The sequence below is a fragment of the Dipodomys ordii genome, unplaced genomic scaffold (assembly GCF_000151885.1).
Source record: "Dipodomys ordii isolate 6190 unplaced genomic scaffold, Dord_2.0 Scaffold83, whole genome shotgun sequence".
NCBI classification, from domain to species: domain Eukaryota; kingdom Metazoa; phylum Chordata; class Mammalia; order Rodentia; family Heteromyidae; genus Dipodomys; species Dipodomys ordii.
Window position 1 is genome coordinate 9,311,668 of NW_012267299.1, and position 17,362 is coordinate 9,329,029.

Genomic DNA, 17,362 nt, shown 5'->3' on the forward strand with positions numbered 1-17,362 from the left:
AATTATATTAAGTGAAATAAGCCAAGCCCAAAGAAACATAGGTCCCATGGTTTCCCTTATTTGCAATATCTAGTATATGTATGAGTCAACCGGAAAAGATCAGATAATGTGATGTTAGGAAAATGAACCCTTAGATATATATTTTAATGTTTTTTCTTTCATGTATTTGTTTCTAACTCATTTATAAGATGATCTCTTTGTTGCTTTGTATGTCCCTCCCCCACTGTATAACCCTTGATTTCACTATATTTGATGTCAGTATAACTTGTGGAGGAGATGGGGAACAAGTCGTTTAAGGATACAGGTGGACCTGTTGCAACAATGAGAAGTACAAGTTGTCATGTCGAAAATGCGAAAACGGAGGCTGGGAAGGGATGTGAAGGGTAAACAAAGGAGGAGGCTGCATTGCTTGATAACAAATGTACACATTATCCTCCCCATGTAATTGTAACCCCTCTCTACAGTATGTTCACAAAAAAATAATAAAATTAAATTAAAAAAAAACAAATTAGTTTAACCAAAAATGATGAGATTTTCTTTTCTGGAAAGACCATGGGGTCTTTAATGGCACCAAAGCAGATATAATCCCGTAGATACAGCCTCAAGAAAGGCTGGAATGAGTGAGAAGAAATGAAAGAAGTTTTATTTTTCAGTGGCTCACCTCAGTTTCTCTCTGCAGACAATTGTCCTGTTTTTTTGTTTTGTTTTGTTTTGTTTTAGCAAACCTTAGCCAACCTGATTCCGTGTATGTGGTTTCTTAATGAACTAAAAGGAGAATAGATTTCATGGCTTCAGTCTGGTAAAATTAACCATAGCAACCAAAAAACAATCAAGTGACACCTCTGGCCAGTCCCTCTGATGCCATGGGAAAAATACAGTCCAATGGGGATGGAAAGGAGTCATTTCTAATCTGCCTTGAGCTGGAAGCTGAGAGGATGAGTCATTCTGGAAACTATTTTTTCACAGTGCTAAGATTTTATACGAACCGTAAATTATGTTTTATTGACATCATGTATATTTTAAAATCCTTCAAATATATATTTCAAGCTTCCCTTCCTTCCTCATCAGTATGCGGTGGACATCTAAACCTTTCTCTTATGACTCACCCATCTTTCTCATCATGATATATTGTAGATCCTGCAGTATACAGACAGCCTCGTATCCTTTGGAGGCTTGAGGGTCTATTTCCATCCACATGAAATAGCACATATTCTTACATTTTGGAGGTCATTTCTTAGTTGTCAACAGCTTCCTGTTGCTTTCGGCAGGTCTATTTCTTTTTTTTTCTTTTTTTTTTATTGAGTTTCTAAATGCCTTTCTTCTCATGCTTAATTTACTGTTGCTATAATCCCTGTGGCTTTGAAAATTAAATCACCCAGGCTATTTGTTACAATCCATTAGTTTGCAAGGAACTGTCATGCACTCAGGATCCTCAGTTAATGGAGGATAATATAAAAATACACAAAATTTTTAAGAAGGCTCATCATTCACAAAGCCAGCTCTAATGGAATACTAACTAGAACATTGTTCAAGATACACAACACAGCTCTTCTGACACAGTTAGGCTTTTCCCTGTGGAGGAAACAGAATGGTCAATCGGAGTGGGTAGAATGAAACTAAACTCCATCGTAAAGATTTTGATATGTGTTCAGACATATCTTGCCATAAGTGAAAAAAATGTATCCTGTTGAATTTTAATGTACACATAAACCAACAGGAATGTCTACTAAAATCCAGGTTCTGACTCATTAAGGATGGGTGGGACCTGTCTACATACCAAACAAATAGCTGGGTGACACCTATAGTGAGCATCCTAAACAAGGCTGCTCAATATGCTTTGCTGTGGTCTTTTAATGCCTCACACCCCTGACAAGGACTTTCAGGAGATTCACAGACTAGAGAAGGAGGACCACACAGCTGCTGGATAGATATGCAGGACTATGGATATACTATGATTAGGGTCAACTTCTCTAGCTATTAAATATTCCCATAGGCTCTCTTTTTGACCCCACCCTTTAAAGTGAAGTCAATAATTTTTGTCATGCCAGAGCATTGGGATTCAAAGCATTTATTTGAATCTGACCCAACCCAGCCCTTTGCAGTTAGCCATTGCTACCTTAGCTCCGCTCTCCCCACACCCAGTTATGTTTCCCAGTTACTCTTTCACCACCAATCCTTTTCCTTCTTCCTCCAGTGTTGGTGGCATACAGCCACACTTTTCCTGTTAATGTTTTTCTTTCATGTGAATCTAGACTTCTATACCTCTCATTGTGTGTCTCATTTTCAACACCACTCCCCCACCCCCAATCTGGATGTGTTAATCACCTCCCAGTTTTTACTATTCCATATGAACAGAGACATGGACCCAGACCACCTCCCAGTCTTTTATGCTCTATAATGGCCACCTTTACCTGGTCCTGGTCTCTAGATAAAGTCCAGCCAGCTATGGCTGGCACCAAATAGTATCATAGAAAAGGGTCAGATTTGGGAGACAAAGGCCTAGTTTGGAAATCAGGTCATGTCACTTCCTATGAGGTCATGGGCCAAGTTTTACTAAACATTTCTACTTATTCATACAAAATAGAATTAATAACAGTTATTTTTTGGCACTGATGTGTCAACTTGGTTAAACTAGGCTTTCAGATGTGTCAACTTGGTTAAACTGATATAGGATGCTCATTTATTCAACTGAACACTAAAGAGATTTTGTAGGTACAATTTAAGTTGACTTTTAGTTAGAAAGATTATCCTGTGTGGCTCTACATTATCATTCTGGGTGGATAGACTTAATCAATTGAAAGGCTTTATTATTTTTGTGTATATATTTTTATGGTAAAGATACTGTACAGAGGGGTTACAATTACATGAGTAAGGTAACAAGTACATTTCCTATTGAGCATTGTTATCTCCTCCTTTGTTTTTCACCTACCATCCCTTCCCTCTCCACCTCCCCAACTCTTCCCTCCACCCCCCAAAGTTGTAAAGTTCGTAGTGTCTTGAACATCTCATTGTTACAATGGGTCAACCCGCATCCTTATCAATTGAAATACTTTTAAAGGGAGCTTAGTATTTCTCTGAAGGAAGTGAGAGACCTGTGGTAAACTGAGTGGGTTCCAGCCTACTTATGCTTGTCCCCTTGTGACCACCTACACAATAGATTCAGCACTTGTAACCTAATGTAAACTAATTAACTGAAATGAATCACCCGAAAACTTGCCTGGGGCTGGAGGATCCACTTGAAAAATAGTTGTTGGTAAAGGACTCGGTTTTTATTTCTTCAGAATTATTTAAAACCTTCACAACATGATCCTCAAAGTGACTGATCCAAAACTGAAAGCAAGCAAGAAATCACAGTGTCTTTTATGAACCATTATTCACGGCACACACTGTACTTGTACTGTATTCTGTTCATTAGGAATGAGTCAGTAGATCCAGCCCACACTCAGAGAGATTTCATCTCAATATTCATAGAGAGTTTGTAGTCACTACCCTCTGGAGTTCCAAATTATATAGCTTTGTGGTTTTCTTTCTTGAACCAAGTTGTACTAATTTCCACCAGTTCCTGATAATACCTAGGGAGTTGGCAGTATGACAGTCGCTCCTTCTCTAGTTTTGACCTTGAGTCCATGTTCTAATAAGGGAGTCTTTCTCAGAGGTTGAGATGTCACCTGACAGCCATGTTCCTTAGCTTGCTTTATTGTACCTAAACTCCAACACTTTGAACCATCCAGAGATGAGTTGCTCCTGAACCCAGTCTCCTCAATGGTGACCAGATTCCTAAAACTTTAGAGATCTGCTTGTTCAGTGTTCCTGTCACTATACTTGAAAAATGGCTATTTGTTGGCAATACAAAGATTTCAACTTATTGGGAGGTCACTTGTATTATCTACTTACCTGTTAGTTAGTATTTATCTGAATTTCTTCACCTCACCACCAGCAAAGGCTGTGATTTCTTACTATCTCGTTGGTATCTGCCTCTTCCCTAAGCAATGATTAACTCATCCATACCTACATGACATACAGTAGGGTTTTATGTAACTTTACTTCATAAAACTTGGACTTAAGAAGTGGTACTTTCTTATTCCTTACAACCTGACAAAATGGTTTTGCTTCCAACAACTGCCTGCCACAACTCTGTTTTCTTGATCTGTATTGATCATTCAATTCATATCAACTCTATAGTCCCAGAGTCCCTTCCAAAATCAGTTTTGCACATACAAGCACAGGCTTCATTGAAAATGTAAATTAATTAATTATTTTCTCTATATAAAAGACACTAGAGAGATGTCTCAGGTATCATTGAATGAAATCTCAATTTCTTCTGTTGGCCTGCAAGTTTGTATATATGTGATCCATTACAGTGTACCTCACTAACCACATTAGATAACATTCTCTCCTTTAATTAACTCCTGTTATGTTATCATCTTTGTGATTCTCAAATATATTGATCTTTTACCTTCTTGCAGTTTTTGTCAACTATCCTCTGCCTAGAAACTTCTCCTTGAATAAAGCAAGCACGTACAGGCGGACCCATTGCAACAATGAGATGTACAAAATGTTATGTTGAAAAATGAACTTTACAACTTTGGCGCTGGGGGGGGCAACAAAGGGGGGGCTGGAGGGGGAAGATGGGAAGGGATGGTAAAGGGAAACAAAGGAGGAGGCAACAATGCCTGATAAAAAAAATGTACTCATTGCCTTCCTCATATAATTGTAACCCTTCTGTACATTCACAATAAAAAAAATCATGAAAAAAAAGAAAGTACCTTACATTTTTTACATGCCCTACTGATCAGGGAATGATACTGATGGATATCAGAGAACCAGTTTGGCCAACGTGCACCCTCCCCCACTGGTGGCCACCAGCCAAGAGAGGGTCTGGCTTGTTTCAAACAAACCAATCATGAGCCCAGGCAAGCCCACCATCCTGTGACCACTCCCCTGGAGAGTGTCTGGCCTGGTTCGAACACATCAATCATAATCTGACAGATTGTCTGAAGGGAGGAGAGAAAGAGGGAGAGAATAGAGACAACATAAAGCAACAGACCAGGACCTAGCAGGAGGAAATGGGTTTCCATGTCCTGCTGATCATTCTACCAATGGCCTTTACTTTCTCTTTACTAAATAAACAAGAAGAAAGAAGAAGAAGAAGAAGAAGAAGAAGAAGAAGAAGAAGAAGAAGAAGAAGAAGAAGAAGAAGAAGAAGAAGAAGAAGAAGAAGAGGAGGAGGAGGGGAGGAAAGGGAGGAGAAGGAGGAGGAGGGGGGGGGGGGGAGGGGGGGAGGAGGAGGAGGGGAGAGGGAGGGGGAGGAGGGGAGAGGGAGGGGGAGGGGGAGGAGGGGGAGAGGGAAGGGGAGGAAAGGAAGAGGAAACTGACAAACTACCTTGAAATTATTGTTAAAATTCTACTGCCAAAGATTTGCAATTCCTAAAAGTTATATATGGTAGAAAAGAAAATCAAATATATAGCTACATACTTTTTAACTGTATTTTTTTGTCTTTTCTTTTTTGGTACTGGAGATCGAACCCAGGATGTTGCACTTGCTAGGCAAACGCTTTGCCACTGAGCTACATCTCAGTCCCTGCTGCATAATTTTTAAATAGATGGCTCATAAGCAGGTATCAGATACTTTCTAAAAAGTGGCATAAATCAAAGCATGTTGATGTTGAGGCATTAGAGATTATGAAGTCTAGTATATTCCACTGTGGGATCAATGAATAGAGTAGTACCAAGAGTCATGACCTAACTCCTCCTCCTTTTGGGGGAGAAGAGATTTTTGAGATTGGGTGTTTCTCTGTAGTCTGTGTTGGCCTCTAACTGAAGAGTGTCCTACCTCTGCCTCCTTAGTGCTGGGATTGTAGGTGTGTATCACTTCATCTAGCTCTCATGAAATATTGACATTGAGCACTAATTCAAAAAGAATCAAAATATTTTCACACAACAGTATCTTGAGATCTTTGCTTCTGCACTAAAATTTTACCAAATCTGTATAGTACTGTGTCGTACAGTATTGCAGTACTTGTTATCTCATTAATCACACATTTTGATTAGTTATGTGTGCTAAGTGGTTAATACTAAATCTGAAACTCAACATATCTGGTACATAGTGATCATGGATTGAATATAAAGAGCTTTAGAACAAAAGTTAATGATTGGTAGAAGCCAATCATACTATGATACATCTGCATATAAATTTTATTTATGGAATGACACATAACCATAGTCAATAAGTTATAATTATCAAGGCTTTAAGATCTGGACCAATATTATAATGGAAAATATTAATGTAATGACAGGTAAGCTTCAAGTATGATTATGTTTTGCCAGGATTTGAATTCAGGGCCTCCCACTCACTGGTCTTGCTAACTAGGCTAGTACACTAGCATTTACTTGAACCACAACTCCAGCCACGCTTTTTTTTAATTGTTATTATAAAGGTGAATGTATAGAGTGGTTATCATGCCTAGTTTCTGTTTACCAGATACCAGTAGTATCCCCATCCTTACAGTACTGAAAATGAAAAATGTCTCAGGCATAGAAAAGTGTTCTGTGGAGGGCAACATCAGCCCTTCGCGTATTTGATCATGATAAACTCCCATATTCAAAATGTGTGTACAGATGGCTCTACTTCCACATGACTGAAACAACCCTCAAGCCAGATACACTTTCAAATTCAAGCCATAGAGTCAAAAGTGTGGAGTGAGGATATACTAGGACCACAGTGTCTACCATGTTAAAAAGAAAAGAAAGAGAAATAGGGTTACAAACCCATGAGATCACAAGCCCATGAACTCTTGAATGTGCCTGTGACCTGTTTATAAGGTCATGCACTTAGAATGTTGTCCTAATAATAAATATCAGACATGGAGTAGGCAGGCATTCTACATAGAAATATTGAAAGTAGCCTGAGGTATAAAAGTTTTCATTTCATTTCTTTAGAGGAAAAAAATCAGGAAATCAATCATAAAAAAAAACTGTACCTGAAAACAAATAGTACATTTGAACATATTTGGTATTAAAATATAATATCATATTCCTGCTAATGGCTCCAAGAAGTCAATAATTTTGCACATTTAATGCCAAGTCTCTTTTGAGTCAGACCACCCATCCTGACCTAAAGACTATGTGACCTGGGTCCCCTGCGCTGATAACAAAGATTCCCTGCCAAGTGGACCCTGTGTTCACATCCTAGTATCTTCTGGCCTTGGCACCTGGACTTTTGGGAATTTAATGAGGAGCAGAGTGTCCTGACATAAATAGGTCTATTCCAGATGGGGCAGCTCAGCCAGACACAGTGACCAGCATAGAGAAAGTGTTGACACAAGATTTTCTTTAAAATTAGCCCAAGCAGTAACCTCAGTCATTCCAGAAGAGTTGGTTGCATGATCTAACTTCCATGACATTCGTTTGAGTCTGTGAGCATATTTCATTTCCAGTGGGGCTGGGAAAGTACAATTCAAACACATTTCTCTCGAAACAAAGGCTCCGTTTTACTGCTATTAGAACTGCTTAGGAGAATTACAGTGCCTTTATAAGTAATGTGTCACCAGTGTTAAGCACTTATATTTGGTTGTGTTTCAGAACTCCAAGCATTATTGCAGCTATAGCCTTATGTTTGGTTAAAGAATTTGGCTGATCTTCACAAATAAAATTAAAAAAAGAAAGAATTTGGCTGCCAGAGGTTAAATGACTTCCCATATTCACTCAGGTAATTCGTAAAAAGCTAGAAATAGCAATTAATCTGCCTGTTTAGTATACCTTGCATATGGTAAATTAGTAGACTATCAAAGTAGAGCTATCTAGAGCTAGGATTTGGAAAGGAAAGTTTAGAGTCTCTAGAGTTGAAATTATTGCCATTGACACAAGAATGGAATCCATGTTGGTAGATCAGATGGCCAAAGATGGAAAGAAGAGAAAATGGGAACTGAAGTGAGATTGTACTTCCACATAAATATTCTTGCCACAACTTATGACTAAGCCACTGAAAAACTATGGCAAAAAAAAACATGAGTTGAAGTGAAGCTAAGCAGAATTTTTGGGCAGCTTCACATTTATTGATGTGATTCAATCACTGTTTATCAGTATTCTACAAGGACAAAGAGATGCATGCTGGAAATATAAAGACAATAAAAACTTTTTAACATCAAGATTATCATCACCCACAGGGAAAACACATGAACAATAGGCAACAATAGAACATGTCTACAGTATTATACAAGCACAAAAGATAGTTGTGCTGCTGGAGTTAAGTTCCCTTTAGAACAGATTTTTTAAAATAAAACTCAAGACACAATTTTTCGCAAGTTTTGCAATGGTACTTTGGTAAGCAAATAGTCAAATGTTTTAAGACAGCATGTCAAGTAGGCATCTTTAAAGGTGGCATAATAGCATTGTCTCCTTACGTTTATTCTGCTCTTTACATTGTTTCATTCTGCTCTTCACAGAAGTTAATTCATAGGGTTATCACACTGGGGAAATCCAGCCTCTTTTCTCACTAATGCTGGAGCTGTCAGAACAGAAAGTAGGATTGATCACTCTCCTATATAATTATTTAAGAGTAATTCTTTTTCTTCAAGATGGTTAAAAAATACACTAAGCATATTCCTGATGCATGGAATATAATAGTATCTAGCAGAAAGCTATTGCAAAGAAATGAAAAGATATATGCTTGAAATTGCATTTCACATCTATTTAGTCAACTGAGTTTCATGAGCAATACCTGGTTATGACTCTTCCTTCCATCTACACCAAACTGTTATTTCTTCTTGGCTCAACACCAAGAATATAAAGTCTAAAACAACTGTGCTCCACAATAGCAAGAATAGAAAGGATCCATAATAGAATATTATAAATATACCAAACTCTATCTTTATTCACTCTAGAAACCCTTTCTAAGTGGTAGCACACCCTTATTATACCAGGTAACCTCACACAACCCTGGAAAGCAAGTAAGCGCTATTAGGTTCATTTGCAGATGTGAAAACTATGATTTAATCAAGGATGAGACAGAAAACTCAGGAGTTTGTATTCATTCAGAAATCTGCCCTCTGTGTCATCGGGGGGAAATTTTTCTGTTGTAGAAAGCCAGCTGGTGAATATTTCTGATTTTGTGAGATAATCATTGTCCAGTATTGATAGACTTATCAAAGACAGAGAACACATAATTAAATCTGAGCTTCAAATAGCAATAAATCACTTTTGATTATTTGTTGTTAATAACAGCTTTATTTGAATATGTTAGGCAATTATTTTAAGGTCTCCATTTATCATGTAAAATGTAAATAGATTTAGAGTTCACTAAATTCCACTTTTAAGTCTTAAAAGTATCTGCCCCTTACAGGAAAACCCAGTCCAGGAAATAATTACCTGGGATTTCTGCAGATGTCTTTGGCTAGTAATGAGCAGAGAAAGAAATTGTAGGCTTTCTTGAGGATTAAAACTTTTGGAATTAATTTTTCCTAGATCACAAAGGGGACAGATATTAATAGCATTTAAATGTTAGATGTAAAAAAATAATTAAATAAATGTTAGATGATTAAATACTTGTCTCCTTACTGGTATATTTCTTCTATTATCAAACTGGTAAGTAACTTCCTTGTAAGCTATATCTGTCCTTGTGACAAGAGTTGATATTTAGAATGGAGATTGTGTTTAGGGGGCAGCTTTATTTGTATTTGACTATAGGGTAGTAGTATGGGCTTAAAATTAATTTTTTAAATTTTGTTTTGCTATTCCTGGGCCTGGAACCCAGGGACTCATGCTAGCTTAGCTTTCTCATTCACAACTGGTATTCTACCTAAATATTTCCCATATATATTTGTTGTTTATCTGAACTTCAAATTTTACTGGGCTTCCTTTATCTGTCCATTCTATCTGTGGCACACACCCCAACTTGTTGTGTGAAAAAAGCAGCCCCCCAAATATATGTGATTGAAAATTGCTGTACTTCAATAAAACTTTATTTACAGAAACAAGCAAAAGCTTGGTTTGGGTTGATGGCTGACCAACAATCTACTCCACATCATTGGCTTTGTCTTTTCTAAAAAAATGGCCTGGATAATGGAAAAAACTGGCTTGTACCATTGTACTTGGATCATAAATCAGTAATAAGATAAACTATGAATGTGTGTCATATCTTTCACTGACAGTGCAAATGGTTCAATTTATCAAATTATGATAATAAAGCACTTTGGAGTCTCTCCAGTCTCCTGAGTCTGACATTAGAAGGCTAGATTGACTTTCTTAAGGTCATAAAGCATCCTATAGTAAAACCAAGTCTACTTTTAAGAGACAGCCAAATATTGTCATTTGCTTATTGAAGCATTGGAATCTCAGTGATTATAATGGACTAGACTTTGTAGAACTTTGTAGTATCCTCTAACCAATCAATTTGTTACTAAATATAATAAACATATAGTAAAAATTTAAAGTAGATTATTCGGTTTCTTTCTGAAGTCTCCATTAAGTCTGCTCTCACTGAGTTTAGTGTTGTCTGACTCTTACTGCTTAACCTGAGAACACTTGCTCCCAGCAAAGATATTTCACAGTGGTACCCAAGAAGCATTATAGCCTAACAATGAACAAATTTCTAATCACTGACAAAGTTAGGCAGAACACGTAAGTCAGAATGCAGCTTCTTCCGCTGCAGCAGGGCACAGCAAACACATGACCCCTGTGAAGGATTCGAGCACCCACAGAATGAGATAGACAGAGAACATACCTGCATACAAGGAAGGCAGAGGTGACAAGTATATACAGTGCTAACTGTTCGAGTATTTTGTGGAACAAAGTCTGTGTATAGGCCAGATACCATTAGCTCATACCTGTGGTTCAAAGAGACATGTATCTCCAATTAATCACAAAATCTCACACACACACACACAGACACACACACACACACACACACACACACACACACACACACAATCTATCTATAGACATTTTTTCAGTTTTTTGAGGAAAGACCTAAGAACAAGTCCAAAGATTTCTGGAGATAGTGATAATGTTTTGAAAACAAGTGTCAATAGCAATGTGAGCACATGAAAGAAGCTGGGGAATATGGGAAAAAGACAAATTAGAACCAAAATAAACACAGCTCACTGAGCAAATCAGTAAAGAGTTGTGTGTTGGCTAAGAAGGAATAATTTGAGATTTATGCAGGGACTCACATATAAGTCACCTGTATCTTATGGTAATATGTAAAATTGAGTTTCCCTGAAGCATATGCAGACATGTTTGTATAGTCCCACTATAATCTGAGAACTCAGCCTCAATGAATCTTTCCAATGATGAAAGCATAATGTCCCAAGTCAAAGGAATTTATTCTTCATTGCTTCATTGAAAAGTAAACTGAGCCTGCTTTGTGTAATCCAAAACCTTAATTGATACTGAGATCAAATAATAGTGATCATAAGAATAACTTCAAGAAAATAAAGCATACACACACAACGGTGATAGTTATTATTTCACCATTGCTTCTATATTAGCCCACTGCAAATTGAGAATGTTTGAAAACAATCTCATCTGTACTGGCCATACACAGGCACTTTTCTCATTATTCCCTGAGCAATATAGTTTAACAACTATTTGCATTATACTGTATTGGTATATGAGGGAATGTACATAGGTCATTTACAAATACTACATAATTTTGTACAAGATATTTGACCATCCACAGATTTTGACATCTATGGGCCTGGTGGGGTTGGAAGATTCTAGAACCAATATGAATTCACTACAGGAATGGAGACTATAGAGAGAAGTTAATGGCTTAATTCAAAGGTAAAATTCATAGCAGAATCATAACACCTTCTACAGATAAATCCATCCCTCAGTTTTGCCATTTGTTATTATACTATAATCCACCTAGCTATTAATCATAATTGTTATTTTTAATAGTGTATATCATATGTGATCTCGAACCAATTCATAATCCAAGTAGAAAACAGGATAAATACAATGTTGGTAACAAAAAATTAAAAATCAAAGTGGACTACCATCAAGTTCTAAAAAATGTGCTAGAAAATACAGAATTCAGAGTCATTTTAGAAGGTATCTGAAGGAAGGAAGTCTGTTAGATTATGCTATGCAAAGCTTTAAGAAAGGGAAGAGAGGGGCTGGGAAGGTGGCTCAGTGGTAGAGTGCTTGCCTTGAATGCATGAGGCCCTGGGTTCGATTCCTCAGCACCACATAAGCAAAAATAAATGAATATCTTTCAAAAAAGAAAGGGAAGAGAAATTTGAAATTAAACTAGTAATCTACAATTATTAGATTTCTTGATAATGGCCATTCTAAGAAGGGTAAGGTGGAATCTCAATGTAGTTTTGTTTTTCATTTCTTTTAGGGCCAAAGATGTTGAGCATTTCTTCATGTATCCATTATAGGATATTCTTATTTCCTCTTGAGAGAAGTCCCTCTTTAAGTGTTTAGTCCACTTGTTAATGGTGTGGTTGTTTCTTTGAGGATTTGTTTGGGGGGAATTTAATTTTTTGAGCTCTAAGTATATTTTAGGTATAAGGCCCTTATCTGTTGTATGGCTAGGAATATCTTCTCCCACTCTGTGGGCTTTCTATTTATCTTGCTAACTCTGTCCTTTGCCAAGCATAAGCTCTGCATTTTAATGCAATCCCATTTATCTAATCTGTCTTTGATTTGCTGTGGCCAAAAGGGAACACTACTACATTGTTGGGATTGTAAACTTGTTTGGAAAGCAGTGTGAAGGTTCCTCAAAAGACTAAACAGAGAGCTTCCTGATGACCCAGCAATCTCTCTCCTGGGCATTTACCCAAACAAGGCCATACTAAAGCTACCATCACAACCATGTTCATTGCAGCATTATTTACCATAGCAAAGATATGGAACCAACCAAGATGCTCCCCAGTAGATGAATGGATCAAGAAGATGTGGTATATTTACACAGAAAGAATTTCCATCAGAAAGAATGACATTGCCCCATTCATATGGAAATGGAAAGACCTGGAAAAAAGTTATATAAAGTGAAGCAAGCCAGGCCCAAAAGAAATGTAGGTTTCATGGTTTCCCTCATTTGTAATAACTAGAATATGTCTATGATATTCTTAGCAGGGATCACAATAGCTCAATCACTAAGTGCATAGGACCATATATAATGAAGCATATCAAAATGAACTCCAAGAATTAGAAACAAGAGATTCTTATTATGTCCTGTATGCAGTTATTTCTATTTTTTCTCTTTCTATTTTAGTTTTCTGTACTCTTTTTCTTATATATAAGCTTATCAGATCGATGGGAGGGAAAGGGAACCACAGAAACAGCAGGACAAAGGATGAACTAGTGCAACAATGATACCCATTAAACACTATATTGTAAATGAACATTACAACTTTGGGGAGAGGAGAGTGGGGAGTGATAAGCAGGAAAAAATTAGGGAGTGGGTTTAAGAAGAAATGTACTCATTACCTGACTTATGCAACTGTAATCCCCTGTTCATCACTTTTACAACATTTTTTAAATAAATAAATAATAATAATCTCCAGTGAGATTAGCAGGGAAAAATACTTATTTCCTTTCTGTTCAGGTTAGATAGCATATCCACCTTTTATTTGGCCCCTACCAATAAGAGACAGTTACATAAAACATTATGGCATACCTCCTTACCTCACTTTTCTCCTTTCAGGCCATATTCTGCTTACTCATGTATCTTTATGCTTTCTTCCCTCATCTGTTTTTGACAGTGTCCTCAAGGAAACCTTGTTTCTATATAAAGGTCCTTTATAAATTCACACATTACATGTTCCAGTTCTGTTTTCTATGCCCCTTGTAGCCTGTTTTAACTGAACTGTAGGCTAACATTTCTGGCAATGCCCCAAGAAAAACCAAGATAGTATTTCATTTTACCAGCCATCTCTGTTCCATAGCATTCATTTTTTATAGTGTCCAAGATCTTTCTTTATTTCCCAGACATCTAAACTATAAAACATATTTATTCAAGTAAAATTTATTTTTATTATATTTTTATTTTCTTTTAAGCAGTTATTCAAAGGGGTTATAATTCAACATGTCAATTTATGAGTAGAATGTATCTTGATCAATATCATCTCTTTTGTCATTCTGAAATATTTTTAATTTCATTATTTTGTCCTGTTATGGGGTTTGAACTCAGGGCCTAAGCATTGTCTCTGAGATTTTTTTTTCTATCTCTCAAGGCTAGTGCTCTATCACTCGTGCAGCTTTACATCTGGCTTATTTGATGAAGAAATTCCAGGACCTTCCTTTTCTAGCTGTCTTGGAACTACGATCCTCAGATCTCAGTTTCCTGAGTAGCTAGGATTACAGGCATGAGCCCCTGGTGCCCATTTAATTTTGTATTTTTAAATGTTCTATACTAGAAGAATTTCCCTATACGTTTACTAAGCATTTGAGTGGGAGACAAAAACCATAGTTAAGAATAGTTCCTTTTGGAGGAGGCTGCAATGCTTGGTAAGAAATGTACGCATTATCCTGCCCATGCAATTGTAACCCCTCTGTACAGTATTTTCACAAATAAAATTAAAAAAAAAAGAAAGGAAAGTGAAAAAAAGAATAGTTCCTTTTTACATTAAATAAGATTGATTAAATATAGATACATAACATACTGACAATATAGTAGATATATGTGCCCAACACATGGTACAGAACTATTATTACTATTATGTCTGACTTTGCATATCTATTTCCAATTGCCATGACATTGTATATGCCTTTCCTATAATTAGAGTCCCTTTCCTATAATTCTATAAATCTCTGGTCAGATGTAACCATTTCTAAAATGGCTTCCCTGATCATTCTAAATGAAGGTTCTCTCTCTTTTCTATACTCCCTGTCACTTAATTTGTAGCTGATTTGCACTCTCTCCCAAACAACTATAACATGAGCTGTTTGGGGAAAATTTAGAATTGCTAGTACAATTTTTATATTGCTAGTACAGCTTTTATACAGGACTTACCATACAAATTTAAATTTATGCTGAATACTAAAAGATCTGCCATTAATTTTTATTACATAATAATCAGTAATCTCATCAGAATTATGTTAATGTCTGTGACTCATTTTCTTTCTGCATATAAGTGGGCACACTTTTCTTTAAATCATTTTTATTGTCCCTCTCTCCATTTGACTATAGCTGGTATATCTGGTTCAAGTATGTAATTGAACTCTAGTCAGCTCATAGGATACAGCTTCGAAGAAGAGATCCAAAGTATTCACAAACCAACCAATGTATGATGTGTGGCTCTCTCTCTAATCACTGCTGTTGGTCCAGGAGTGAGAATAACATCAAGTGGGTTCAATTAGAAAGAAAAGACTATTGCTATTCCTTCTTAGAGGATATTCCTTCCCTCCTCCTCCCTCTTTCTCTTCTTCTCTCCCTCTCCCTCATGCACACACAATAAGAACATTGAAGCAACAGAAATAATTATCTGCTGCTACATAACCAATTATTCCAAAACTCAGTAACCTATTCAAATACAACAGAGCATAGTAAGGATGGTTGTCTCTTCTCTAAAATGTCTGGATACAATTAAATTTCCCTGAAACAAGCAAAGTGCTGGTTAAAAGTTTTATAGTGCTATCACTGAGACTCACATCCTGAAACAATTTAGTGCTATTGTACCCTGAAGCCTAGTTCCTTTGCTTTTGTTGGTGATGACCATCTGGTTATTGAATCTGTTCATTATTCAATTAAAGTGATTGAAGAGAAAATACTATATCACTCCTACTTTTATTGTTTGTGCTACTATTTGAATTTTTAGTCCAGACATTAGTAAGTAGTCACAAGGATTTACAATATAATTCTCAGCATCTATGCAATTTCAAGGATGAAGAATTTGTTCAAACAATCTAGATCTAGCCTAACTTTCATTTGCCTAGTTTTTCCAAGTAATAATTTTGAAAGAAATGGGATGTTTTCTATAAAACAAAATGATCACAGAGCTAAAATATTAATATTTTATGTTCCTTGATATTCATATAAATTTGAGATGGCACTTCTATTTAAAAGGTAATTTGTAGATTATTGGGATATTAAATTCATACATAACACCTCTTGAATTGTTTTATTACAGACCTATGAGTCAGCATACCCTGTATTGCAGAGAATTAAGATTCTTAAGCCAAATCTCTAGAAGTTAAAGGACAAATGATTTAAATTAAGGTGAAAATCCTTAACCAGACTCAAAAATTGTCAGGATGAAAATTGTTTGATTTTCTTCCACTCTATTATACATGATAATTCTTAATGATTTTTGTATTCTATCTAAAAACAGAGAAAATGCACAATATACAATAGATAATCAAGATTAAAACTAATGAGCAGCCAAACCTTAAAAAAAGAGAGAGAAAAAAAGAGATCAGATCAAGCTTCTCACAGGCAGAAAAACTTTCAAGAAACACCTTAAATTTCTTATTAACAAGTAAAAGTCGCCCAGAAACTGTATGTTATTGAAGTACTCTGAATAAATCTGAGAAATATATTGGAAAACTAATCATCTCTGGAAAATATGCAACCTAGTGGTCCTACTCATCTAGACATTAGGATCCATAATTCAAAAAGTAAATAAGAACTGAGTAGATAATAAGCGTCCTTAAATAAAAATTAATGTTGTTTCCAAGGAAGCAGCGAAAGAAGAAAAATTGCTTAGGACAGCATGTTCTTCACAAAGCACAGGAGTTCCAATGATGCACAAAGGTTTATTTTCTTAAAAGTATTCTTCCTGGGGCTGGGAAGGTGGCTCAGTGGTAGAGCGCTTGCCTTGCATGCATGAGGCCCTGGGTTTGATTCCTCAGCACCACATAAGCAAAAAAAAGCTGGAAGTGGCGCTGTGGCTCAAGTGGTAGAGTGCTAGCCTTGAGCTGAAGAGCTGAGGGACAGCGCCCAGACCCAGAGTTCAGGCCCCACGACCTGACACACAAAAAAATTAAAAAAATAATTTTCTTCCTTTCTCTCTCCAAGTGGTTCCCCTACTCAATACTTAAGTAACTGTTACTATAGAAGATGTTGTTATTCTATAACACAAAATGACTATTTCTTCCTTTCAACAATTTCTTTCTTTCTTCTTGAAAATTTTTTGTCATTTCCCCTTCTTTCTCTTTGTTTCCAGAAAGGAGATTATAATCAGAAAAATAAATAAATAAGGAAACACTCTGAATAAAAGGTTTAATATGTCACAGGAATACAATGCAAAAAAAATATGGGTGACTAAATAATTTGACAACCTCTCCAAGGAAATATAAGGACATACTATAAAGAAAAATAAGAAAACAAAGCAAGGCTACAGTGGCTCACACCTAAAATCCTAGATACTCAGGAAGCAGAGATCTGATGATGGTAGTTTGAAACCAGCCTGGA